At 39.3% G+C, this 27,070-nt stretch overlaps 1 protein-coding gene across 2 annotated transcripts in view; it reads right to left on the bottom strand.

Moving 5' to 3' along the window:
• Agbl1 (ATP/GTP binding protein-like 1) overlaps nt 1-27,070 on the bottom strand; it is an 895,108-nt gene that overhangs the window by 851,078 nt on the left and 16,960 nt on the right. The window lies entirely within an intron of this gene.

Below are 27,070 nucleotides of genomic sequence, written 5' to 3'. Positions count from 1 at the left end.
TCACATAGAGAAAAATGTTTATTCTCAGTAAATTGTTTATTCTTCTTTTGGGAAATACCACTCAAGTCCTGGTTATTAGTACATTATCATACATCTCCAATACTGGCTGATCTTTTTAGAAAACAAATAGCAGACCCAAGGCTCATAAACTCCAGAGAAACACTACCCAGTTGGACTTTAATAATATTATATTGTTTGTATTACATTTATTTTTGTGACTACTTTCTATTTGTGTTAGGCACTACTGCAGTGCTTATGGCTGTATATAGTTTCATCTTAAATTAGTTATAATTATAAACTTACTAGAAAGATGATAAATAAACAATAATATAATGGACCTTAAATTTTAAAAACCATGACTGTAGCATGCAAATGACAAATATTTAGGAAAAATCAATTTCATCCTTTAATTTGTAGATAAATCATGACCCATGCTTTATTCAACACCAGTTAGTAGCAAACCCGAGACTTAAAATGAGATCACACAATGCCCACCCTTACCAGTCAACATGCAATATATGCTCTAGTGGACTTTCAAGGTCTTCTGGAAGACCTTGAAAAGCTCTCCATAATATCTCTTTCTTTATCTTGTCTCCAATGTCATATGATATTGTAATATAATTAGTCTATTTGCTTATCAGTCAAGATCTTGGTACACAGAGCCTAAGACTTTGCTGAGAGATCAAAGCAATGGGAGAACCTTTATTATGTTTGGTTTTCTTCCTTGGTTCCTGACTTGAGAGCTTCTTAAACCCTTGGGATATTCAGAGTGGGTGTATCAATGTATATCTATAGGATGACTGGTGATTAGAATTCCACAAATAACTTCAAAATGGGGGCTGGTTGCCAACATGGCTAAGTCAGGATGAAAGGGTTGACATTTTCATCACCATCTTCTAATTCCTGGAAAGAGGGAAAGGATCAAGAATTGAATTCATCACCAATAGCCATCCCTAAATAATGCAACCTACAAAAAATACTTCTAAACAATATCACTCGAAGAACTTCCAAGTGGAATTTATATTCTACAAGGATTTGGAGGAAGGATCGCAAGTCCCAAAGGGAATAGGAACTCCACAGGAACCAACAGACTCAACTACCCTGGACCCTTGGGGCTCTCAGAGTTTGAACCACCAACCAAAGAACATAGATGGGCTGGACCTAAGCCTCTCTGCACATAAGTAGCAGAAGTGCAGCTTGGTCTTCATGTGGGTCCCGAACAACTGGAGCAAGGACTATCTCAAAAGCTGTTGCCTGTCTGTGGGATAGGTTCTATTAGCTGGACTGTCTTGTCTGGCCTCAGTGGGAGAGGAATCACCTAGCCTTGAAGTGCCAAGGTGTGAGGATACCCAGGGAGACCCCACCTGATCAAAGGGAAAGGGAAGCAGGGAGACAGAAGGATTGCAGGAAGGGGTGACTGGGAGTGGGGCAGAGAGCAGGATGTAAAGTGGATAAGTAAAAAGAAATTTAATAGTTAGATAGATAGATAGATAGACAGACAGACAGTAGATAGATAGATAGATAGATAGATAGATAGATAGATAGATAGATAGATAGATAGATTTGCTATTAACAGGGACTTGGAAAACTGAGACCAATTTTCTAGAGTTAGTAGTGAGGATATGGAACCTGAAGAGGTCACCTCCTATAGCCAGGCAGGAACTCCAGTGGATGGATAAGAACACCAACCCACCCACACAACTTTTGATCCAAACTGTTTCCTGTCTACAAGAAATGCAGGGACAAAGATGGAGAAGAAATGGAGGAAATGGCTAACTAATATCAGGCCCATCCCATGGGCAAGCACCAATTCTGTTATGCTTACAGACAAGAGTCTAGCATGGCTATCCTCTGAGAGGTTCCATCTAGCAGCTGATTCAGACAGGCACAGAGACCCACAGCCAAACATTGGATGGAGCTTGGGGACTCTTATGTAAGAGTTAGGGGAAGGATTAAGGGCCCTAAAGGGGATAGGGGTTCCACAAGAAGACCAAAATAGTCAACTAACCTGGATCCTTGGGGGCTCTCAGAGACTGACCCATCAGCCAAAGAACATATATAGGCTAGACCTAGTGCACACACACACACACACACACGTGTGAAACAGGTATACAGCTTGTTCTCCATGTGGGTCCCTCAACAACTGAAACAGGGGTTGTCCCTGAATCTGTTCCCTGTCTGTGAATCCCATTCCCCTAACTAGGTTGCCTTGTTTGGCATGAGTGGGAGAAGATTTGCTGAGCCCTACAATGACTGATGTGCTGTTGGGGAAAGTGGGTGGATACTAGGGAGAGACCTCTACCCTCTCTGAGGAGAAGAATAGGGGGAGGACATGTATGAGATAGGCAACGGCGGGGGGACAGTGTTCAGGATGTAAAATGAACAAATAAATTAATGAGGAAAAAAAAAGATTTTTAGACTGCCCAGGTGAGTTGAAAAATGGCTTGTGTACAGTTCAGTTAATATCTACAAGAGAGTATCAACTTCATCCTGGTGTGAAGAAGAGTGTCCAACTCTTAGCAAGTCTGTATTAAAACCCTTATTTTCATTGATTGTACAATGCCAAAGAATGTCACATCACCCTTCCCAGCCCACCTCCCCCAACCATAGTTGACACGGTCTAGATGTGTCCCCAAACTATATATCTCTCCCCATTTCTCCCTTCCCCTGTTCCCTCTCTATTTTACCTCTCTCCTTTACCCTTTTCTACTCTTCCCTTTTCCTTCCATCCTTACCGATCTATCAAGTGATGGCTTCTGCAATGTTATGAAGTAGTGACAAAATTCATACCAGATACTGGCCCCTCAATCTTGTACTGTCCACCTTCCAGTACTGTAACGCATCGATTTATGTTCATTATAAAACGTCCAGACCTTGGTATTCTGTTATAGCTGCATAAAATAGCCAAAGACAAAGATACAAATACCAGGATTTTGCTCTTTCCTCTGGGTGCCTCCCATATCCTGACCTAAGTCCATTGTATGATCATTATCTCATTAGAACACCAATGCTTTTCAGAAAGGGTACTTACATTTAACTATATTTCAAAATTATCTCCTGTGCAAAAGTTGGACTGAATTACCTAATCTACCATTACTCAGAGCAAAGGTTCACACAAGGTTGAAGGTTGATTAAGGTCTTTTTCATCCAAAAGGAACATGAGCTTACTATTTCCTCTTCATTAATAATACTAACTATGTAGTCCTGTATCACACAAGCAGTCTGAAGGCAATGATCCTTTTTTATTAGATATTTTCTTTATTTGCATTTTAAATATTATCCCCTTTACTTGTTTCCCTTCCAAAAACCCTCTATCTCATTCCCCCTCCCCCTGCTCACCAACCCACCCACTCCTGCTTTCTGGCACTGATTCCCCTACACTAGGGTATAGAAAGGCAACTATTCTCTCTCTCTCTCTCTCTCTCTCTCTCTCTCTCTCTCTCTCTCTCTCTCTCTCTCTCACTAGATATTTTCTTTATTTGCATTTCAAATTCTATCCCCTTTCCTGGTTTCCCCTCCAAAATCCCTCTGTCCCCTCTCCCCTCTTACTGCTTCCCAACGCACCCACTCCTGCTTCTGGGCCCTGGCATTTCCCTATACTGGGGCATAGAACCTTCACAGGACCAAGGGCCTCTCCTCCCATTGATAACCATCTAGACCATCCTCTACTACATGTGCACCTAGAGCCATGAGACCAACCATTTGATTTATTTGATTAGTGGTTTAGTCCCAGGGATCTCTGGGGGTACTGGTTAGTTCATATTATTGTTCTTCCTATGAAACTGCAAACCCCTTCAGCTCCTTGGGTACTTTCTCTACCTCCTTCATTGGGGACCCAGTGCTCTGTCTAATGGATGGCTGTGAGCATCCACTTCTGTATTTGTCAGGCACTGGCAAAGCGTCTCAGGAGACAGCTTTATCAAGCTTATGTCAGCAAACTCTTGTTGGCATTCACAACAGTCTCTGGATTTGGTGGTTGTTTATGGGATGAATACCCATGTGGGGCAGTCTCTGGATGATCATTCCTTCAGTCTCTGCTCGAAACTTTGTCTCTGTAACTCCTTCCATGGGAATTTTGTTACCCCTTCTAAGAAATATCGAAGTATCCACATTTGGTCTTCCTTCTTCATGAGTTTCATGTGTTTTGCAAATTGTATCTTGGGTATTCTGAGCTTCTGGGCTTATACCCACTTATCAGTGAGTGCATATCATGTGTGTTCTTTTGTCACTCAAGGTTATACCCTCCAGATCCATCTATTTGTCTAAGAATTTCATAAATTCATTGTTTTTAATAGCTGTGAAGTACTCGGTTGTGTAAATGTACCACATTTTCTGTGTTCATTCCTCTAACATCTGGGTTCTTTCCAGCTTCTGGCTATTATAAATAAGGCTGCTATGAACATGTGTCCTTATTACAAGTTGGAGCATCTTCTGGGTATATGCATAAGAGTGGTACTGCTGGATCTTCCTCTAGAACTATGTCCAATTTTCTGAGGAACCGCCAGATTGATTTCCAGAGCGGATGTACCAGCTTGCAATCCCACCAGCATTGGTGGAGTATTCCTCTTTCTCCACATCCTAGACAGCATCTGCTGTCACCTGAGTTTTTAATCTTAGCCATTCTGACTGGTGTGAGGTGGAATCTCAGGGTTTGTTTGATTTGCATTTCCCTGATGATTAAGGATGTTGAATAGTTTTAGGTGCTTCTCGGCCATTTGTTATTCTTCAGTTAAGAATTCTTTGTTTAGCTCTGTTCCCCATTTTTAAAATAGGGTTAAAGAAGATCTCAGAAGATGGAAAGATCTCCCATGCTCATGGATTGGCAGGATCAACATTGTAAAAATGGCTATCTTGCCAAAAAACAATCTACAGATTCAATGCAATCCCCATCAAAATTCCAACTCAATTCTTCAACGAATTAGAAAGGGCAATAAGATATGTATCAAAAGATAGCCTAGGCGGCCATCACTGGAAAGAGAGGCCCATTGGACACGCAAACTTTATATGCCCCAGTACAGGGGAACGCCAGGGCCAAAAAAGGGGAGTGGGTGGGTAGGGGAGTGGGGGTGGGTGGCTATGGGGGACTTTTGGTATAGCATTGGAAATGTAAATGAGCTAAATACCTAATAAAAATGGAAAAAAAGAAAGAAAAGAAAAGAGAAGCCATCATTAAAAAAAAAAAAAAAGAAAGAAAGAAAGGGCAATAAGCAGATTTATCTGGAATAACAAAAAAACCTAGGATAGCAAAAACTCTTCTCAAGGATAAAAGAACCTCTGGAGGAATCACCATGCCGGACCTAAAGCTGTACTACAGAGCAATTGTGATAAAAACTGCATGGTATCAGTATAGTGACAGACAAGTAGACCAATGGAACAGAATTGAAGACCCAGAGATGAACCCACACACCTATGGTCACTTGATCTTTGACAAGGGAGCTAAAACCATCCAGTGGAAAAAAGACAGCATTTTCAACAAATGGTGCTGGCACAACTGGCGGTTATCATGTAGAAAAATGCGAATTGATCCATTTCTATCTCCTTGTACTAAGGTCAAATCTAAGTGGATTAAGGAACTCCACATAAAACCAGAGACACTGAAACTTATAGAGGAGAAAGTAGGAAAAGGCCTCGAAGATATGGGTACAGGGGAAAAATTCCTGAATAGAACAGCAATGGCTTGTGCTGTAAGATCGAGAATCTATAAATGGGACCTCATAAAATTGCAAAGTTTCTGCAAAGCAAAAGACACCGTCAATAAGACAAAAAGGCCACCAACAGATTGGGAAAGGATCTTTGCCTATCCCAAATCGGATAGGGGACTAATATCCAATATATATAAAGAACTCAAGAAGGTGGACTCCAAAAAATCAAATAACCCCATTAAAAAATGGGGCTCAGAGCAGAACAAAGAATTCTCACCTGAGGAATACCGAATGGCTGAGAAGCACATGAAAAAATGTTCAACATCCTTAATCATCAGGGAAATGCAAATCAAAACAACCCTGAGATTCCACTTCACTCCAGTCAGAATGGCTAAGATCAAAAATTCAGGTGACAGCAGATGACAGAGGATGTGGAGAAAGAGGAACACTCCTCCATTGTTGGTGGGATTGCAAGCTTGTACAACCACTCTGGAAATCAGTCTGGCGGTTTCTCAGAAAATTGGACATAGTACTACCAGAGGATCCCGCAATACCTCTCCTGGGCATATATCCAGAAGATGTCCCAACCGGTAAGAAGGACACATGCTCCACTATGTTCATAGCAGCCTTATTTATAATAGCCAGAAGCTGGAAAGAACCCAGATGCCCCTCAACAGAGGAATGGATACAGAAAATGTGGTACATTTACACAATGGAATACTACTCAGCTATTAAAAAGAATGAATTTATGAAATTCCTAGGCAAATGGATGGACCTGGAGGGCATCATCCTGAGTGAGGTAACCCAATCACAAAGGAACTCGCACAATATGTACTCACTGATAAGTGGATATTAGCCCAGAAACTTAGGATACCCAAGATATAAGATACAATTTGCTAAACACATGAAATTCAAGAAGAAAAGACCAAAGTGTGGACACTTTGCCCCTTCTTAGAAATGGGAACAAAACACTCATGGAAGGAGTTACAGAGACAAAATTTGGAGCTGCGACAAAAGGATGGACCATCTAGTGATTGCCATATGCAGGGATCCATCCCATAATCAGCTTCCAAACACTGACACCATTGCATACACTAGCAAGATTTTGCTGCAAGGACCCAGATATAGCTGTCTCTTGTGAGACTATGCCGGGGCCTAGCAAACACAGAAGTGGATGATCACAGTCAGCTATTGGATGGATCACAGGGCCCCCAATGGAGGAGCTAGAGAAATTACCCAAGGAGCTAAAGGGAACTGCAACCCTATAGGTGGAACAACAATATGAACTAAGCAGTACCCCGGAGCTCTTGACTCTAGCTGCATATGTATCAAAAGATGGCCCAGTTGGCCATTACTGCAAAGAGAGGCCCATTGGACTTGCAAACCTTATATGCCCCAGTACAGGGGAACCCCAGGGCCAAAAAGGGGGAGTGGGTGGGTAGGGGACTGGGGGGGTGGGTATGGGGGACTTTTGGGATAGCATTGAAAATGTAAACAAGGAAAATACCTAATTAAAAAATAAATTAAAAAAAACAATAAAGCCACCAAGCAAAAGAAAAAAAATAGGGTTATTTGGTTTTCTGGAGTCTTACTTCTTGAGTTCTTTCTATATATTGGATATTAGCCTCCTATTGGATTTAGGATTGGTAAAGATCTTTTCCCAATCTGTTGGTTGCCTTTTTTGTCTTATTGACAGTGTCCTTTCCCTTACAGAAGTTTTACCATTTTATGAGGTCCCATTTGCAGATTCTTGATCTTACAACACAAGCCATTGCTGTTCTGTTCAGGAATTTTTCCCCTGAGATAGTATCTTGGAGGCTCTTCCCCACTTTCTCCTCTATAAGCTCCAGTGTCTCTGGTTTTATGAGGAGTTCCTTGATCCACATAGACTGGAGCTTCGTACAAGGAGATAATAATGGATCAATTCGCGTTCTTCTACATGCTAACCGCTAGTTGAGCTAGCACCATATGTTGAAATGCTATCTTTTTTCCCATTGATGGTTTTAGCACCTTTGTCAAAGATCAAGTGACCCTAGGCGGGTAGGTTCATTTCTGGGTCTTCAATTCTATTCTTTTGATCCTCTTGCCTGTCACTGTATCAGTACCATGCAGTTTTTATCACAAATGCTCTGTAGAACAGCTTGAGATCAGGCATGGTGATTCTACCAGAGGGTTTTTTAAATTATTATGGAGAATGGTTTTTGCTATCCTAGGCTTTCTTGTTATTCCAGATGAATTTGCAAATTGCCCTTTCTAACTCTGTGAAGGAATTGCATTGAATCTGTAGATTGCTTTCATCACGATAGCCATTTTGACTATATTAATCCTGCCAATCCATGAGCATGGGAAATCTTTCCATCCTCTGAAATCTTGGATTTCTTTTTTCTGGGACTTGAAGTTCTTATCATACAGATCTTTCACTTGCTTAGTTAGAGTAGCAACAAGGTATTTTATATTATTTGTGACTATTGTGAAGGGTGTTGTTTCCCTAGTTTCTTTCTCAGGCTATTTATCCTTTGTGTAGAGAAAGGCTACTGATTTGTTTGCGTTAATTTTATATCCAGATACAGCATTGAAGCTGTTTATCAGGTTTAAGAAGTCTCTGATGGAATTTTGGGGTCAATTATATATACTATTATATCATCTGCAAATAGTGACATTTTGACTTCATCTTTTCCAATATGTATCCCCTTGATCTCCTTTTGTTGTCGAATTGCTCTGGCTAGGACTTCAAGTACTATATTGAATAGGTAGGGAGAAAGTGGTCAGACTTGTCTAGTCCCTGATTTTAGTGGGATTGCTTCAAGTTTCTCTACATTTAGTTTGATGTTGGCTACTAGTTTACTCTACATTGCTTTTACTATATTTAGGTATGGGCCTTGAATTTCTGATCTTTCCAAGACTTTTATCATGAAGAGGTGTTGGACTCTGTCAAATGCTTTCTCAGCATCTAATGAGATGATCATGTGTTTTTTTGTCTTTGAGTTTGATAATGTAGTGGATTATGTTGATGGATTTCCATGTATTAAACCATCCCTACATCCCTGGGATGAAGCCTACTTGATCATGATGGATGATTGTTTTTGATGTGATCTTGGGTTTGGTTTGCGACGATTTTATTGAATATTTTTGCATCGATATTCATAAGGGAAATTGGTTTGAAGTTCCCTTTCTTTATTGAGTCTCTGTGTGGGTTAGGTATCAGAGTAATTGTGGCTTCATAAAACGAATTGGGTAGAGTACTTTCTGTTTCTATTTTGAAGAATGGTTTGAGGAGTATTGGAATTAGGTCTTCTCTGAAGGTCTGATAGAACTCTATACTAAACCCATCTGGTCCTGGGCTTTTTTTTTTTTTTTTTTTTTTTTTTTTTTTGGTTGGGAGACTATTGATGACTGCTTCTATTTCTTTAGGGGATTTGGGACTGTTTAGATCATTACTCTGATCCTGATTTAACTTTGGTATCTGGTATCTGTCAAGAAATTTGTCCATTTTATCCAGTTTTCCTGTTTTGTTGAGTACTGCCTTTTGTAGTAGGATCTGATGATGTTTTGGATTTCCTCAAGATTTGTTCTTTCATTTCCTTTTTCATTTCTGATTTTGTTAATTAGGATGCTGTCCCTGTGCCCTCTAGTGAGTCTGGCTAAGGGTTTATCTATTTTGTTGATTTTTTCAAAGAACCAGCTCCTGGTTTGGTTGATTCTTTGAATAGTTCTTTTTGTTTCCACTTGGTTGATTTCAGCCCTGTGTTTAATTATTTCCTGCCTTCTACTCCTCTTGGGTGAATTTGCTTCTTTTTGTTCTAGACCTTTTAGGTGTACTGTCAGGCTGCTAGTGTATGCTCGCTCTAGTTTCTTTTTCGAGGTACTCAGAGCTATGAGTTTTCCTCTTAGGAATGCTTTCATTGTGTCCCATAACTTTGGGTATGTTGTGTCTTCATTTTCATTAAACTCTAAAAAGTCTTCTTTCTTTATTTATGCCTTCCTTGACCAAGGTATCAAAGAGTAGCGTGTTATTCAGCTTCCACGTGAATGTTGGCATTCTATTATTTATGTTGTTTTTGAAGATCAGCCTTAGTCTATGGTGATCTGATAGGATGCATGGGATAATTTCAATATTTTTTTATCTGTTGAGGCCTGTTTTGTGACCGATTATATGGTCAATTTTGGAGAAGGTGCAATGAGGTGTTGAGAAGAAGGTATAACCTTTTGTTTTAGGATAAAATGTTCTGTAGATATCTGTTAAATCCATTTGTTTCATAACTTCTGTTAGTTTCAAAATGTCTATGTTTAGCTTCTGTTTCCAGGATCTGTCCATTGGTGAAAGTGGAGTGTTGAAGTCTCCTATTACTATTGTGTGAGGTGCAATGTATGCTTTGAGCTTTACTATAGTTTCATTAATGATTGTGGATGCCCTTTCATTTGGAGCATAGATAGTCAGAATTGAGATTTCATCTTGGAAGATTTTTCCTTTGATGAGTATGAAGTGCCCCTTCTTGTCTTTTTTGATGACTTTGGGTTAGAAGTCAATTTTATTGGATGTTAGGATGGCCACTCCAGCTTGTTTCTTCGGACCATTTGCTTGGAAAATTGTTTTTTAGCCTTTTACTCTGAGGTAGTGTCTGTCTTTTTCCCTGAGGTAGGTTTCCTGTAAGCAGAAAAATGTTGGGTCCTGTTTATGTAGCCAGTCTGTTAGTCTATGTCTTTTTATTTGGGAATTTAGTCCATTGATATTAAGGAAAAATAATTGTTGCTTCCTGTTATTTTTGTTGATAGAGTTGGGATTCTGTTCTTGCAAATGTCTTCTTTTAGGTTTGTTGAAGAATTACTTTCTTGCTTTTTCTAAGGCATAATTTTTGTCCTTGTGTTGGTGTTTACCCTTTATTATTCTTTGAAGGGCTGGATTTGTGGAAAGATATTGTGTGAACTTAGTTTTGTCATGGAACTTTTTGGTTTCTGAATCTATGGTAATTGAGACTTTTGCTGGGTATAGTAGCCTGGGCTGGCATTTGTGTTCTCTTAGGGTATGTATAACATCTATACAGGATCTTCTGGCTTTCATAGTCTCTGGTGAGGAGTCTGGTATATTTCTAATAGGTCTGCCTTTATATGTTACTTGAAATTTTCCCCTTACTGCTTTTAATATTCTATCTTTATTTAGTGCATGTGTTGTTCTGATTATTATGTGTCAGGAGGAGTTTCTTTTCTGGTCCAGACTATTTGGAATTCTGTAGGCTTCTTGTATGTTCATGGTCATCTCTTTCCTTAGGTTAGGGAAGTTTTCTTCTATAATTTTGTTGAAGATATTTACTGGCCCTTTAAGTTGAAAATCTTCATTCTCATCTATGCCTATTATCCTTAGGTTTGGTCTTCTCATTTTTTCCTGGATTTCCTGGATGTTTTGGGTTAAAATCCTTTGCGTTTTGCATTTTCTTTGATTGTTGTGCCCATTTTCTCTATGGAATCTTCTGCACCTGAGATTCTCTCTCCCATCTCATGTATTCTGTTGCTGATGCTCACATCTATGGTTCCCGATTTCTTTCCTAGGGTTTCTATCTCCAGAGTTGTCTCCTTTTGGTTTTTCTTTATTGTTTCTACTTCCATATTTAGAAATTGAATTGTTTTGTTCAATTCCATCACCTGTATGGTTGTGTTTTACTGTAATTCTTTTTTTTAATATTTTTTATTATAACGTATTTTCCTTAATTACATTTAGAATGCTATCCCAAAAGTCCCCCATTCCCTCCCCCCCCCCACTTCCCTACCCACCCATTCCCATTTTTTGGCCCTGGCATTCCCCTGTACCAGGGCATATAAAGGACACATGCTCCACTATGTTCATAGCAGCCTTATTTATAATAGCCAGAAGCTGGAAAGAACCCAGATGCCCCTCAACAGAGGAATGGATACAGAAAATGTGGTACATTTACACAATGGAGTACTACTCAGCTATTAAAAAGAATGAATTTATGAAATTCCTAGGCAAATGGTTGGACCTGGAGGGCATCATCCTGAGTGAGGTAACACAATCACAAAAGAACTCAAATGATATGTACTCACTGATAAGTGGATATTAGCCCAGAAACTTAGTATACCCGAGATATAAGATACAATTTGCAAAACACATGAAACTGAAGAAGAATGAAGACCAAAGTGTGGACACTTTGCCCCTTCTTAGAATTGGAAACAATCACCCATGGAAGGAGATACAGAGACAAAGTTTGGAGCTGAGACAAAAGGATGGACCATCTAGAGACCTCCATATCCAGGGATCCATCCCATAATTAGCCTCCAAACGATGACACCATTGCATACACTAGCAAGATTTTGCTGAAAGGACCCTGATATAGCTGTCTCTTGTGAGACTAGGCCGGGGCCTAGCAAACACATAAGTAGATGCTCACAGTCAGCTATTGGATGGAGCACAGCACCCCCAATGGAGGAGCTAGAGAAAGTATCCAAGGAGCAAAAGAGATCTGCAACCCTGTAGGTGCAACAACATTATGAACTAACCAGTACCCCGGAGCTCTTGTCTCTAGCTGCATATGTATCAAAAGATGGCCTAGTCGGCCATCACTGGAAAGAGAGGCCCATTGGACACTCAAACTTACTGTAATTCTTTAAGGGATTGTTGTGTTTCCTTTTTAAGGACTTCTACCTGTTTAGCAGTGTTCTCCTGTATTTTTAAGTAAGTTATTAATGCCCTTCTTAAAATCTTCTACCAGCATCATGAGATGTGATTTTTAAATCTGAGTCTTGCTTTTCGGTCGTGTTGAGGTATGTAGGACTAGCTGTGGTGGATGTACTGTTTTCTGATGATGCCGAGTGGTCTTGGCTGCTATTGCCTTTCACCATCTGGTAATCTCTGGTGTTAGATGTTCTTGTTGTCTCTGACTGGAGCTTGTTCCTCCTGTGATTCTTTAGCCTCTGCCAACACTCCTGGGCGTCCAACTCTCTCCTGAGTCCAGTGGTCAGAGCAGTCTGTGCAGGCAAGCTCTCCTCTTGCAGGGAAGTTTCACAGAAGTCTGGAGCTCAGATCTACCTCCTGAGCCCTGGGTTCAGAGCCCTCCCTGGATGTCTACTCTCCTCTGGCAGGGAAGGTGCCCAAGTGTCTGCCTCCTGGCTGAGGATGAAGGCCCGAAGGAACCTTGTCCAAGAAGCTCTGTTGCTTCTGCTGCCACATGCTCTCCTGTGTAGATTCGTCTCAGTGATCCCAAGATTCTGGGTGTGCTAGGGCCTGCAAAGTTCGTACCCAAGATGGTGTTAGGCTGGTGCGACAGGAACTAACCCCAGCTGCTGGTTGGATGGGTTTCCTTTGTCCCTGTTCCTGCTGGCACAAGACCCTCTGGGTTTTTGGGAACAGATGTTGTGTTCCACTCACCAGTGACCTCAAGATCCTGGGTGTGCTAGGGTGCCTGCCACGTGGAGAGTCCTCTGGGTACATTGGGACCCTTCTCCAAGTTTGCGCCCAAGATCTCCTGTACAATTTTTACTTCTATTTTTATATTATATACATGTGTGATTTTATGAATCCATTTAAAATCTAGGATCTACAAATAAGAAAAATCAAAAGTTTTATTTACATATGGATATATATGAAAGATGTCCAAGTCTAAATTAGGATGCAGAGATAAGAATATTAGAATATAAGAGACAGCAGATGGGAGGAGATCTGTTAAATGCTGATTTCTGGACATGGCATAGCTATGGCAATCATGAACTCACAGCAGCTGGGTTACCTGTGCCAGATTAAGCCAGCCAAAACTCTAGCACAGATGGGGCAGATAATTCCCGTGCCTCTCTCACTTCTTACAGAGGAGCTATTGGTAGTTAATAGTTGTTGGGGAAGAGAGAAATATTTGTTTTGTGGGAGTGTGGCCACTGGTAGGTTTCCCATGCTCAGTGGATGGCCTCATACCCATATGGATATGGGCATACTAACTGAACCAGACGAGTTGTCAAAAAAGGAAAAGACAAGAAGTTTGAAGGAAGATATTCTAAGAGGAAGTGGGGGTGTTGGAACATTGTGGATATGCTCATATTTCATCACAGACATGTATGCAATTCTCAGGAATAGAGAAAAATATCTTTTAAAAGGAATATTGTGTCAAGACTAGAAACGAGAGATTTACCATGATTGGACCAAAAGTTAAGCTAGCTGTTATTTAATTAGAACCAGCTTTACTATCTCCATCTTTAAAAACCTCCATTAGAAAATCCCATAGAAAGACTTGGAGAAAGCAATCAAAATTTTCACATTTGTGTGTTTGTGTGTGTGTGTGTGTGTGTGTGTGTGTGTGTGTGTGTGTGTGTGTGTGTGTGTTTATAACTGCGGAAAGTGTCTTTGCCTTTCAAAGAATATTTGCAACATTGCACCCCAGGGAAAAGAATCAAAAGATTAAAAGATCTATATCAACTGGCGTAGGTCCATGGGTGTAACAGAATATGCAGCTGTTGGGAATCTCAGCTTTTCCCCTACCCTGGAATAACAATATCATCATCATGTTTTCAACTGAGTCCAACTGTGTACAATGGCCTGTGGATCAAAGGCATTGGGAGTGATTGCCTTATTTCTGAACTCTTTTCTCCTCACATGAAGTAGTTGCATCCTATCTGTGTGTGGCTGGTAACATTCTGAGAGCCTTGTCATACCCTACCTACTATCTGTTCTACTTGTATCTGGTCAAGTAAACCACTCAATATATGAAAGAATTAAAATGAGCAATTTTTAAACTAGCAAGGAAGTAGATATTACTCTACTATTGTTGCTGGACAACTCTAGCACTGAAGTCTGGGAACTATCAGTTCATGGAGAGTACTGACCCAGAAATTCAGGTCAAGCAGAAAGATAATGACAGTGTCCAAAATCAACCTGAACTCAGCCAAGAAACCTCCATATGCTCATTTTAAATAAAATGTAGATCTTCCATATGCTAACAGGCAGAGCTCTAGTGGGTGATGTAGGGACAATTCTTCCAGCAAAAGAAATACCAAGTGCAAAAATTCATCACTGTTGGCACAAATTAAGTATAATGTGGCATAAAGCTCCATGAGAACAAGGCAAGAGAGGAGTGATACAGTGTAAAATTTAAAATTTAAGTATCATTAGTACACAAGCTGTAATATAGGGAGAAAATCTTACAGTCAAAAGTAATCTTTAAAAGAAATGTTTAATAAGTCTGTTTAAATATAGCATATATCATCAAAAATAATGATCATAAAGTCAGACTTAAGTGAAGTACTAAAGAACATTGTATTTATAAAATCATTGTATATCATGTATATTGAAAATATATATAGTATAACATAAAAGAATGAATTGTCTATAACTCTAGGTTGAAAAGTGTTCAATTATATTGATATATTGAAAGTGATGTGTAAAAATGATAGAAATTTAAGAGCATAATTATAGAAATATATGTGCAAACATCTAAAAATATTAAGTAGACATTTATGTGATTGTTTTAGAGAATAGGATTTGTTATGGGAGATTTTTATTTCTTTCAATTTTAATTATGTATTGATAAAAATTTTTAAAAAGTGCACTCATATTGCTTTTATATTTATGCTAGAGAAGAGATGGGTAACTCTGAAGGAGATGTTATAGCCCAATGAGTAGAAAGCAGTAAAATTTGGAGTCAGAATCCAGCAGAGTTCAGATATTCACTCTGCTATCTAATGGACCTCATGACCTTAGTCAAGAGGTCTGTGTTTCTCACCTGTTAAATGGGCCTCAGAGCGGTGGCAATGCAAAGCAGGATCATGGAAGATGCTTAGAGTATTTCTTAACACTTCATAAGTGCTCAGCAAATATAAGGGGCTCGCAGTAAAAGAATGAAATGCTTCCTGAATTTTAATAGCCATCTTCCTCCAAATATTATCATCTTAGGCTCTTCTCTCCAAAGTTTTAGCTGGCATTTGGAACATTTTTATTTTCCTTCAGGACATATAGTATATAATTTTATGATTTGATAATGAATATCAAAGATAAAATAAAATTTGCTTCTAGCTTCTATGTAACCATTATGAAGGGTAAAAGATATCTCCATTGTCCTAGGAGATGCTTGGATTTGGTAGTGTCTTTAAAGGGCTGGAATAAAGATGCTCTGGGGTAGGGAATGTAAGATACTGGGCTTATGCAGTTTGAAGGGACTGGGAAATCAGAGATGTTGATGCACATTGCTTGAGGTGGGGGTAGGGAATGGTCAGAGAGAATTCATTACTGACCCTTTATTGACAATGCTGCTTTCCTTGAAGTCCCCTAGGAAGAGCTTCATCAGATAGCCTGACTCTGAAACATGACCTGCTTTTAATCTGAAACTTGGCCAGGGCTGTGGGATTTCTATGGCTTCCTGATCCTCCTGAGCCTCAAGAAGCATCTTTATCAACTCCAACTCTGAAGCTTATGGTTTTCCTGTTGTTGAAACTTTCCAAGCACAGAAATGGCACCAGGCTTCCTATAGACTTGACTTACAATCCACTTCCATCAGAATCTTTTCAACATTCTGGGATCAATTCCCACACCAAAGAAAGTCAACCCCACAAACCAGCAGAGATGAACTAGAAATTGATCTAAAACCATTGGCTTCCAAATGTATTCATAGATTCCTTTTAAAAGCTGTAAGATTTTTTGCCACTCAAAGTTAACCCAGTTGCAAGATGACCTAGAAATGCTATAAATTATATCTTAAATTTATCAATATACCATGCATATTTTATGAGTCCATCAGCACACATTCCCTGAACATCTACTGTGTTACCAGATGATGTTTTCTGTAATAGTGGTATTAAGATTAAACATGACAGAAGAGATTCTAATCCTGGTAGGAGAGGAGAGAGAACACAAAGAAGCATGGGAACAAAGAAAATGTCAAGAAATTTGTGGTGAATAAGAAGGAGGACATACAGTGACAGGGTAGCCAAAGATGCTCTCAGAAAAGCTTACTTGGGGAAAAATACATTTAAACTGACAATATTTTTAAAAGGTCTTTGGTAAGGCTATCTAAGAAATGTGCATGTACTAACATTTCAAATCCATACATCCTTTCATTCTTTTATTAAGTCCGCATTGGCAATTAATAAGCACAAATGTTCCTCAGAACCCAATTTGAAAAGTTCTGGTTTGAATGTAGACCTCATGTAGGTCAGGATGGGGAATGTAGACACCATATACACTATAGCACCCACCACACTCACCCATGCTGCTGGAAGCACATCTCAGAGGACTAAGAAGTCCATGTGCTGTTTCTACCAATACCCAGAACAGCAGGACAACAGCAGTCTCTGAAGATCTGCTAAGCTGAGCATTTCAGGGTCTGCAAGATTCTACCAGGACCATCCACACCTGGAGGGATGTGGTGTTGTCTGCTCCTTTGTAAGAAGAGCAGGTAGAGACTGAAGAGGATATATACTCACCATGGGTTCCACCAGGCAGTTGCAGAAGCAAATCACCACTCACAGCTCCCTGCATCACTATCTGCCAATCTCAGCTGCCATCTTTGTTCCTGGCCTACAACTGCAGGCCACTATCAGCAAACTGCAGACTGTGAGCCAAATCCAACTTTAACATCTGCTTTTACTGATATGCAGTCACAATCTACTATGATCATCACCTGCATATAGTGACCAGACTTAGTAAGAATGACATTCTAAGTCTAAGGAATGACTTAGAGCATTAGTAGGGGTGGTCTAGCACATTGAAGCAAAGGAGGTCTAAGACTTGTACTGCCACCCCATATAGATAATGCAAGTCAAAGTTCTCATTGCTGTTGTAATGACCCAATGACTGTTGTAAATAACCCAAGGAAGGAAATGTTTGCTTGTGCTTGCAGTCCCACAAGGTTCCAAATATGGTTGCTTGGTCCCATACAGTTGGGTAGAACATTGTGATGGCAGAAGTGTATAATAAAAGAATTTTCTGACCTCATGATGGACACAAAGCAGAGAGCAAGGAAGACACCAGGAACCAGGCATAACTTTCAAAAGCCCATATGTTTCCAGAACCTTCTAAAATAGGGCCACTAGCTGAAGATCAAGGACTGTGGGAGATATTTTACACTCATCCTGTGACATAGTTTAAAGAGTCCAACTTTGGGCACCTTTTCTCTTCCTTTTATACCAGTGATTCTAGTCATGTAGACAACTAATGCTCTTCCCAGAATTGAAAGCAGGAATATATATCACCCCCCTCAGGCAATCTACCCAAAGAAGTCTCTATTTGGAGCATTTGTAAAGGCTCACCTTTTCCTTAAAAGATTGAGTACATGTGGCAATGGTGTCTCTGCTGGAATAACTTTCCCTGCACTCAAATTCCAGCAATAGAATGTGCTAGCTTTGAGATGGTGGGAAATTTCTTAACCAATCCAGTCTTCCATTTTAGGTTTTTGAATAGAGAAAAATAATAATACAACACCATGAATAACTTTGCACAGCTTCTGACTCATAAAAACTATTAAGTAGAGGTGAGTTGTTCTTTATAATTATGAAAGGATGGGAGGGTTCCAGAGTCAGTAAAGTGCTTGCTGTAGAAGTGGAAAGCCTGAGTTCAGATCCTCAGTGCCCAGTTAAAAAGACAGATGTGCCAGTCTACCCACAGAAAAAAAGAGAGAAGGAAGGAAGGAAGGAAGAAAGGAAGGAAGGGAGGGAGGGAGGGAGGGAGGGAGGGAGGGAGGGAGGGAGGGAGGGAGGAAGGAAAAACAGACTTCTACAGAGTCCAAGAAAACGTATCTTAAATCACTTTCAGCTGAAGATAGGTAGATAGATAGGTAGGTAGATAGATAGATAGATAGATAGATAGATAGATAGATAGATAGATAAAGAAATTTCCAGCATAAGTAGATATTAATCAAACCTTTCTCAAAGTAATGGTATCTATGTAGATAATAAGTATTTTTTCCTCTAGAAACCATTTTGAAAATTAATTGCTGTTATCTATGAAAGCTAAACATATGGATACCCTAAAACACTGCTTCAGTAATAAGTATATATCCAACAGACATATACACATATGTTCACAAAGCCTTTACTAGAATGTTGTTCACAAAAGCATTTTTTGTTCTGGCCCCAAACTGAGAATTACCACAGCTTTTCATCAACCATAATACATAAAAAGAAATCATACCATAATCACACAGTTGTATTCTATTTAATCACACAATGGTATTCTATTGGACAAGAGAATCAGCATCTTCAACTATTTGCAATACTTGGAGGGATCTTATAGCATTAAGTAAAAAAAGCCAAACAAAGAGAAGATTTGCTGTAGGGTCCTACTCATATGAAATGTAAAAACTTCAGAAATAATCTGTGCTGTTAGAAATCAGAGTAGAGGTGAATCTTGGGTGCAGTTGGCATGGCAGGGTCCCCCTGGGGTACTGAGAACTCACTGTTGCTTCATCCAGGTGCTCACTGCATAAGTGTTATTCTCTGTATGTTTATAATAGTTTAGATGGCTTGTTTGTGTTCAATTCAGATTTTGTTTCAATTTTAGAGTTTGCTTTTTTTGAAATTGATTTTTTTAGTTTTTTTCAAAGATTAAATTTTTTATTAATTCTCTTTTTATATATATGCTCAGGAAAAGATTAAAAAAAAAAAAAAGGAAACCAGTCTTCCAAGACCAACTATCTGTACAACAAAGGAAATTAAAACATTTCTGTACTGAAAGAAAAAACATAACAAAACAAAACCCTGGTAACTGACTGAAAAGACAGCCTACAGAATGGGGGGAAATGGTAGTTATATATGCAACTGAGGATTCATGGATACAAAGATAAGAACCTAGGAAGCCATTTATTACCATGCCCATTTAGCAGAGTAATAGTATTATATTCTCCACAGAAATTGTGATACAGGCAACATTAAGTAGATCCAGAGTTGGGGGAAGGTGGTGGGTAGGATAGGGGAAGAAATGAGTAGTGTATCTGAATAAAATATGTTATATGCATTATGGAATTCTTAATAAAAAATAAAATACATTTATTCACTTAAACAAAAAGAATGAGCCTTAAGAATATTACATCACAGGGCTCCATACCCAAATAATGCTGGAGAGAGCTAGCCTCGAAAGAGTGCAGACAAACCTGTGAGCCAGATAAAATCATCACTGCTGCTCAGAGGAACCTGCCTGGAACCCTCAGAACACAGGAAGTGAGGATCAGGCCTGGGACAGGAGCAAGCTGAGACCGAAGACTTCTGGCTTCCTTCCCAGAGTTTATCCTGTGCCACAGAGCTACATACACAAATACCACCAGAAGAGAGCTGGTCTCCCAGGAGTGCCAACACACCTGCGAGCACAGGTAAGGCCGCTACTTTTCTTCAAATTCCTGGCCTAAGAGGGGCTCTCTGGGAGCCATGAGGACACAGGAACTGAGGAACAGATGGGGACAGGATGCTTCTGGTTTCTGTCTGCACCTGAGAGCTGACCCTGCACCACACCTCTCTATACCAAAATTCCTCCAGGAGACAACTGGTCTCCCAGGAGTACTGACGCACAGGCTTGTCAGAGGGACAAGCCACAGTCAGAGACAGCAAAACCACCTGACACCAGAGATAACAAGACAGAAAAAGGCAAGGGCAAGAACATAAGCAACAGAAACCAAGGCAACTGTGCATCATCAGAACCCAGTTCTCCCAACACAGAAAGCCCTAACTACAACACACCAGAAAAGCAAGACTATGATTTAAAATTACATCAAATAAAGATGATAGAGGACTTTAAGAATGACATAAATAACTCCCTTATAGAAGTACAGGAGAACACAGGTAAACAGGTAGAAGCCCTTAAAGAGAAAACACAAAAATCCCTTAAAGAATTACATGAAAAGACAACCAAACAGGTGAAGGAACTGAACAAAACCATCTAGGATCTAAAAATGGAAATAGAAACAATAAAGAAATCACAAAGGGAGACAACTCTGGAGATAGAAATCCTTGGAAAAAGATCAGGAGTCATAGATATAAGCATCACCAACAGAATAAAAGAAATAGAAGAGAGAATCTCAGGTACAGAAGGTAACATAATAAACATTGACACAACAGTCAAAGAAAATATGAAATGCAAAAAGATCCTAACCCAAAACATCCAGGAAGTCCAGGACACAATGAGAACACCAAACCGAACAATAATAGGTATAGAAGAGATCAAAGATTCCCAGTAGGTATCTTCAACAAACTTATAGAAGAAAACTTCCCTAACCTAAAGAAAGAGATACCCATGAAAGTACAAGAAGCTTACAGAACTCCAAATACACTGGACAAGAAAAGAAATTCCTCCCATCACATAATAATCAAAACACCAAAGGCACAACACAAAGAAAGAATATAAAAAACAGTAAGAGAAAAACGTCAAGGAACATATGAAGGCAGACCTATCAGAATTACACCAGACTTTTTACCAGAAACTGTGAAAGATAGAAGGTCCTGGGCAGATCTTGTACAGACCCCTAAGACAACAGTCCAAGCTACTATACCCAGCAAAACTCTCAATTACTATAGATGGAAAAACCAAGATATGCCATGACAAAACCAAATTTACATGACATCTTTCCACAAATTAAGCCCTATAAAGGATAATAGATGGAAAACGCCAACATAAGCAGAGAAACTACACCCTGGAAGAAGCAAGAAAGTAGTATTCTTTCAACAAATCCAGTAAAAAGAAGATAGTTACACAAACATAAAAATAACATCAAAAATAACAGGAAGCAACAACCACTTTTCCTTAATATCTCTTAAAAATCAATAAAAAGTCATAGACTAATGTACTGGATACTAAAACAGGACCCAGCATTTTGCTGCATACAGGAAACCCACGTCAGTGTCAAAGACAAACACTACCTCAGAGAAAAGGGCTGGAAAACAATTTTCCAAACAAATGATCCCAAGAAACAAACTGGAGTAGCAATTCTAATATCAGATAAAATTTACATTCAAACAAAAGTCATCAAAAAAGATAAGGAAGGACACTTCATACTCATCAAAGGAAAAATCTACCAAGAAGAACTCTCAATTCTGAACATCTATGCTCCAAATACAAGGGTACTCACATTCATAAAAGAAACTTTGCTAAAGCTCAAAGTACACATTGCACCTCACACAATAATAGTAGGAGACTTCAACACGCCACTCTCATCAATAGACAGATCATGGAAACACAAACTAAACAGAGACACAGTGAAACCAACAGAAGTTATGGAGCAAATGGATTTAACAAATATCTATAGAATATTTCATCCTAAATCAAAAGAATATACCTACTTCTCAGCACCTCCTGGTACCATCTCCAAAACTGACCATATAATCAGTCACAAAACAGACCTCAACAGATATAAGAAGATTGAAATAATCCCATGCCTCCTATCACATCACTATAGATTTAGGCTGGTCTTTGATAGCAACAAAAACAACAAAAAGCCCACATACACATGAAACCTGAACAATGTTCTACTCAATAACTTGGTCAAGGAAGAAATAAAGAAATTAAAGACTTTTTAGAGTTTAATGAAAATGAAGCCACAACATACCCATACTTATGGAACACAATGAAAGCAGTCCTAAGAGGAAAACTCATAGCCTGAGTGCCTTCAAAAAGAAACTGAAGAGAGCTTTCACACTAGCAGCTTAACAGCAAACCTGAAAGCTCTAGGACAAAAAGAAGGGAATACACCCAAGAGGAGAAGACAAAAGAGGGCAGGAACTAATCAAACTCAGGACTGAAATCAACCAAGTAGAAACAAAAAGAAGTATACAAAAAATCAACAAAACCAAAAGTTGGTTTTTTGAGAAAATCAACAAGATATATAAACCCTTAGCCAGAGGGCACAAAGAGAGTATCCAAATTAACAAAATCAGAAATGAAAAGGAAGATATAACAACAGAAACTGAGGAAATTCAAAAATCATCAGATCCTACTACAAAAGCCTATACTCATCACAACCAGAAAATCTGGATGAAATGGACAATTTTCTAGACACATACCAGGTGCCTAAGTTAAAACAGGATGAGATAAACCATCTAAACAGTCCCAAACCCCTAAAGAAATAGAAAGTCATTAATAGTCTCCCAACCAAAACAAAAAACAAAAAGAAACCTAGGACCAGATGGGTTTTGTGGAGAATTCTAACAGACCTTTAAAGAAGATCTAATACCAATAATCTTTAAACTATTCCACAAAATAGAAACAGAGGGAACAATACCCAATTTGTTCTATGAAGCCACAATTACACTTATACCTAAACCACACAAAGACCAAACAAAGAAAGAGAACTTCAGACCAATCTCCCTTATGAACATTGATGCAAAAAATTCAATAGAATTCTTGCCAACTGAATCAAGAACACATCAAAACAATCATTCCCCATGATCAAGTAGGCCTCATCTCAGGGATGCAGGGATGGTTCAATATATGGAAATCCATCATTGTAATCTACTACTAAACAAACTCAGAGAAAAAAAAAACACATGATCATTTCATTAGATGCTGAAAAACATTTGACAAAATTCAACATCCCTTCATGTTAAGATCTTGGAAAGGCCAAGAATTCAAGACCCATACTTAAACATAGTAAAAGCAATATACAGCAAACTAGTAACCATCATCACACTAAATGGGAATAGACAAGGTTGCTCACTCTCTCCATACCTATTCAATATAGTACTTGAAGTCCTACTCAGAACAGTTAGTAACAAAAGGAGATCAAAGGAATACAAATTGGAAAGGAAGAAGTCAAAATATCATTATTTGCAGATGATACGATAGTATATATAAGTGATCCCAAAAACTCTACCAGAGAACTCCTACAGTTGATAAACAACTTCAGCAAAGTGGCTGGATAAAAAATTAACTCAAGAGACAACCGGCCACCTTCCTGGTGAGAGCACAGGGGTCCGCCCGGCCTGAGAGGTTTCTGCCTCAGGCCCCAGCGGGAGTCTCCTTGGCTCCTTGACTCCGCGGAGGGCAGGCTGCACGGGTGAGGATGTGGAATACAGAGGCCAGCCATTTCTGGGCCAGGCGAGAGCCACAGAGCTTCTGAGGCGGCGCCATCTTCGGATCCAGACAACCGACCACCTTCCTGGCCAAAGCAACACAGCTTCTGGGAAAGATCCTGTTTTGGGCCTCATCTTCAGCCAGGAGGAGGTCCAAACACCAGATAACTGTGCACGTTCCCTGAAAGAGGAGAGCTTGCCTGCAGAGACTGCTCTGACCACTGAAACTCAGAGGAGAGAGCTAGTCTCCCATGTCTGCTGATAGAGGGTAACAAAATCAACAGAGGAACAATCTCTAAACAAAGACAACTATAACAACTAACTCCAGAGATTGCCAGATGGCGAAAGGTAAACGTAAGAATCCTACTAACAGAAACCAGGACCACTCACCATCATCAGAACCCAGAAGGCCCACTTCCCCCACTCCAGGACACCCTAACACACCCGAAAAGGTAGACCTGGATTTAAAAGCATATCTCATGATGATGGTAGAGGAGATAAAGAAGGAATTTAATAACTCACTTAAAGAAATACAGGAGAACACTGCTAAAGAGTAACAAGTCCTTAAAGAAAAACAGGAAAATACAACCAAACAGGTAGAAGTCCTTATAGAAAAACAAGAAAAAAACATCCAAACAGGTGATGGAAATGAACAAAACCATACTAGACCTAAAAAGGGAAGTAGACACAATGAAGAAAACCCAAAGTGAGGCAACGCTGGAGATAGAAACCCTAGGAAAGAAATCTGGAACCATAGATGCCAGCATCAGCAACAGAATACAAGAGATGGAAGAGAGAATCTCAGGTGCAGAAGATTCCATAGAGAACATCGGCACAACAATCAAAGAAAATGGAAAATGCAAAAAGATCCTAACTCAATACATCCAGGAAATCCAGGACACAATGAGAAGACCGAACCTACGGATAATAGGAGTGGATGAGAATGAAGATTTTCAACTCAAAGGACCAGCAAACATCTTCAACAAAATTATTGAAGAAAACTTCCCAAATCTAAAGAAAGAGATGCCCATGAACATACAAGAAGCCTACAGAACTCCAAATAGACTGGACCAGAAAAGAAATTCCTCCTGACACATAATAATCAGAACATCAAATGCACTAAATAAAGATAGAATACTAAAAGCAGTAAGGGAAAAAGGTCAAGTAACATATAAAGGCAAGCCTATCAGAATTACACCAGATTTTTCACCAGAGACTATGAAAGCCAGAAGAGCCTGGACAGATGTTATACAGACACTAAGAGAACACAAATTCCAGCCCAGGCTACTATACCCAGCCAAACTCTCAATTACCATAGATGGAGAAACCAAAGTATTCCACGACAAAACTAAATTCACCCATTATCTCTCCACGAATCCAGCCCTTCAAAGGATAATAACAGAAAAAAAAAACAATACAAGGACGGGAACCACGCCCTAGAAAAAACAAGAAGATAATCCCTCAACAAACCTAAAAGAAGACAGCCACAAGAACAGAATGCCAACTTTAACAACAAAAATAACAGGAAGCAACAATTACTTTTCCTTAATATCTCTTAATATCAATGGTCTCAACTCCCCAATAAAAAGACATAGACTAACAAACTGGCTACACAAACAAGACCCAACATTTTGCTGCTTACAGGAAACTCATCTCAGAGAAAAAGATAGACACTACCTCAGAATGAAAGGCTGGAAAACAATTTTCCAAGCAAATGGTATGAAGAAACAAGCTGGAGTAGCCATCCTAATATCTGATAAGATTGACTTCCAACCCAAAGTCATCAAAAAAGACAAGGAGGGGCACTTCATACTCATCAAAGGTAAAATCCTCCAAGAGGAACTCTCAATTCTGAATATCTATGCTCCAAATACAAAGGCAGCCACATTTATTAAAGAAACTTTAGTAAAGCTCAAAGCACACATTGCACCTCACACAATAATAGTGGGAGACTTCAACACACCACTTTCACCAATGGACAGATCATGGAAACAGAAACTAAACAGGGACACACTGAAACTAACAGAAGTGATGAAACAAATGGACTTAACAGATATCTACAGAACATTTTATCCTAAAACAAAAGGATATACCTTCTTCTCAGCACCTCATGGTACCTTCTCTAAAATTGACCACATAATTGGTCACAAAACAAGCCTCAACATATACAAAAATATTGAAATTGTCCCATGCATCCTATCAGATCACCATGGACTAAGGCTGATCTTCAATAACAAAATAAATAATAGAAAGCCAACATTCACGTGGAAACTGAACAACACTCTTCTCAGTGATACCTTGGTCAAGGAAGGAATAAAGAAAGAAATTAAGGACTTTTTGGAGTTTAATGAAAATGAAGCCACAACATACCCAAACCTATGGGACACAATGAAAGCATTCCTAAGAGGAAAACTCATAGCTCTGAGTGCCTCCAAAAAGAAACTAGAGAGAGCACACATTAGCAGCTTGACAACACTCCTAAAAGGTCTAGATGAAAAGGAAGCAAATTCACCCAAGAGGAGTAGAAGGCAGGAAATAATCAAACTCAGGGGTGAAATCAACCAAGTGGAAACAAGAAAAACTGTTCAAAGAATCAACCAATCAAGGAGCTGGTTCTTTGAGAAAATCAACAAGATAGATAAACCCTTAGCCAGACTCACTAGAGGGCACAGGGAAAGCATCCTAATTAACAAAATCAGAAATGAAAAGGGGACATAACAACAGATCCTGAAGAAATCCAAAACACCATCAGATCCTTCTACAAAAGGCTATGCTCAACAAAACTGGAAAACCTAGATGAAATGGACAAGTTTCTAGACAGATACCAGGTACCAAAGCTAAATCAAGATCAGGTTAATGATCTCAACAGTCCTATATCCCCTAAAGAAATAGAAGCAGTCATTAATAGTCTCCCAGCCAAAAAAAGCCCAGGACCAGACGGGTTTAGTGCAGAGTTCTATCAGACCTTCAAAGAAGACCTAATTCCAGTTCTTCACAAACTATTCCACAAAATAGAAACGGAAGGTCCTCTACCCAACTCATTCTATGAAGCCACAATTACTCTGATACCTAAACCACAAAAAGACCCAACAAAGATAGAGAACTTCAGACCAATTTCCCTTATGAATATCGATGCAAAAATCCTCAATAAAGTTCTTGCTAACCGAATCCAAGAACACATCAAAACAATCATCCATCCTGACCAAGTAGGTTTCATCCCAGGGATGCAGGGATGGTTCAATATACGCAAATCCATCAATGTAATCCAGTATATAAACAAACTCAAAGACAAAAACCACATGAACGTCTCATTAGATGCTGAGAAAGCATTTGACAAAATCCAACATCCATTCATGATAAAAGTCTTCGAAAGATCAGGAATTCAAGGCCCATACGTAAACACGATAAAAGCAATCTACAGCAAACCAGTAGCCAACATCAAAGTAAAT

This window comes from Mus musculus, chromosome 7 (assembly GCF_000001635.26).
Source record: "Mus musculus strain C57BL/6J chromosome 7, GRCm38.p6 C57BL/6J".
NCBI classification, from domain to species: Eukaryota; Metazoa; Chordata; class Mammalia; order Rodentia; family Muridae; genus Mus; species Mus musculus.
This window is presented reverse-complemented; position numbering and strand designations above follow the sequence as displayed.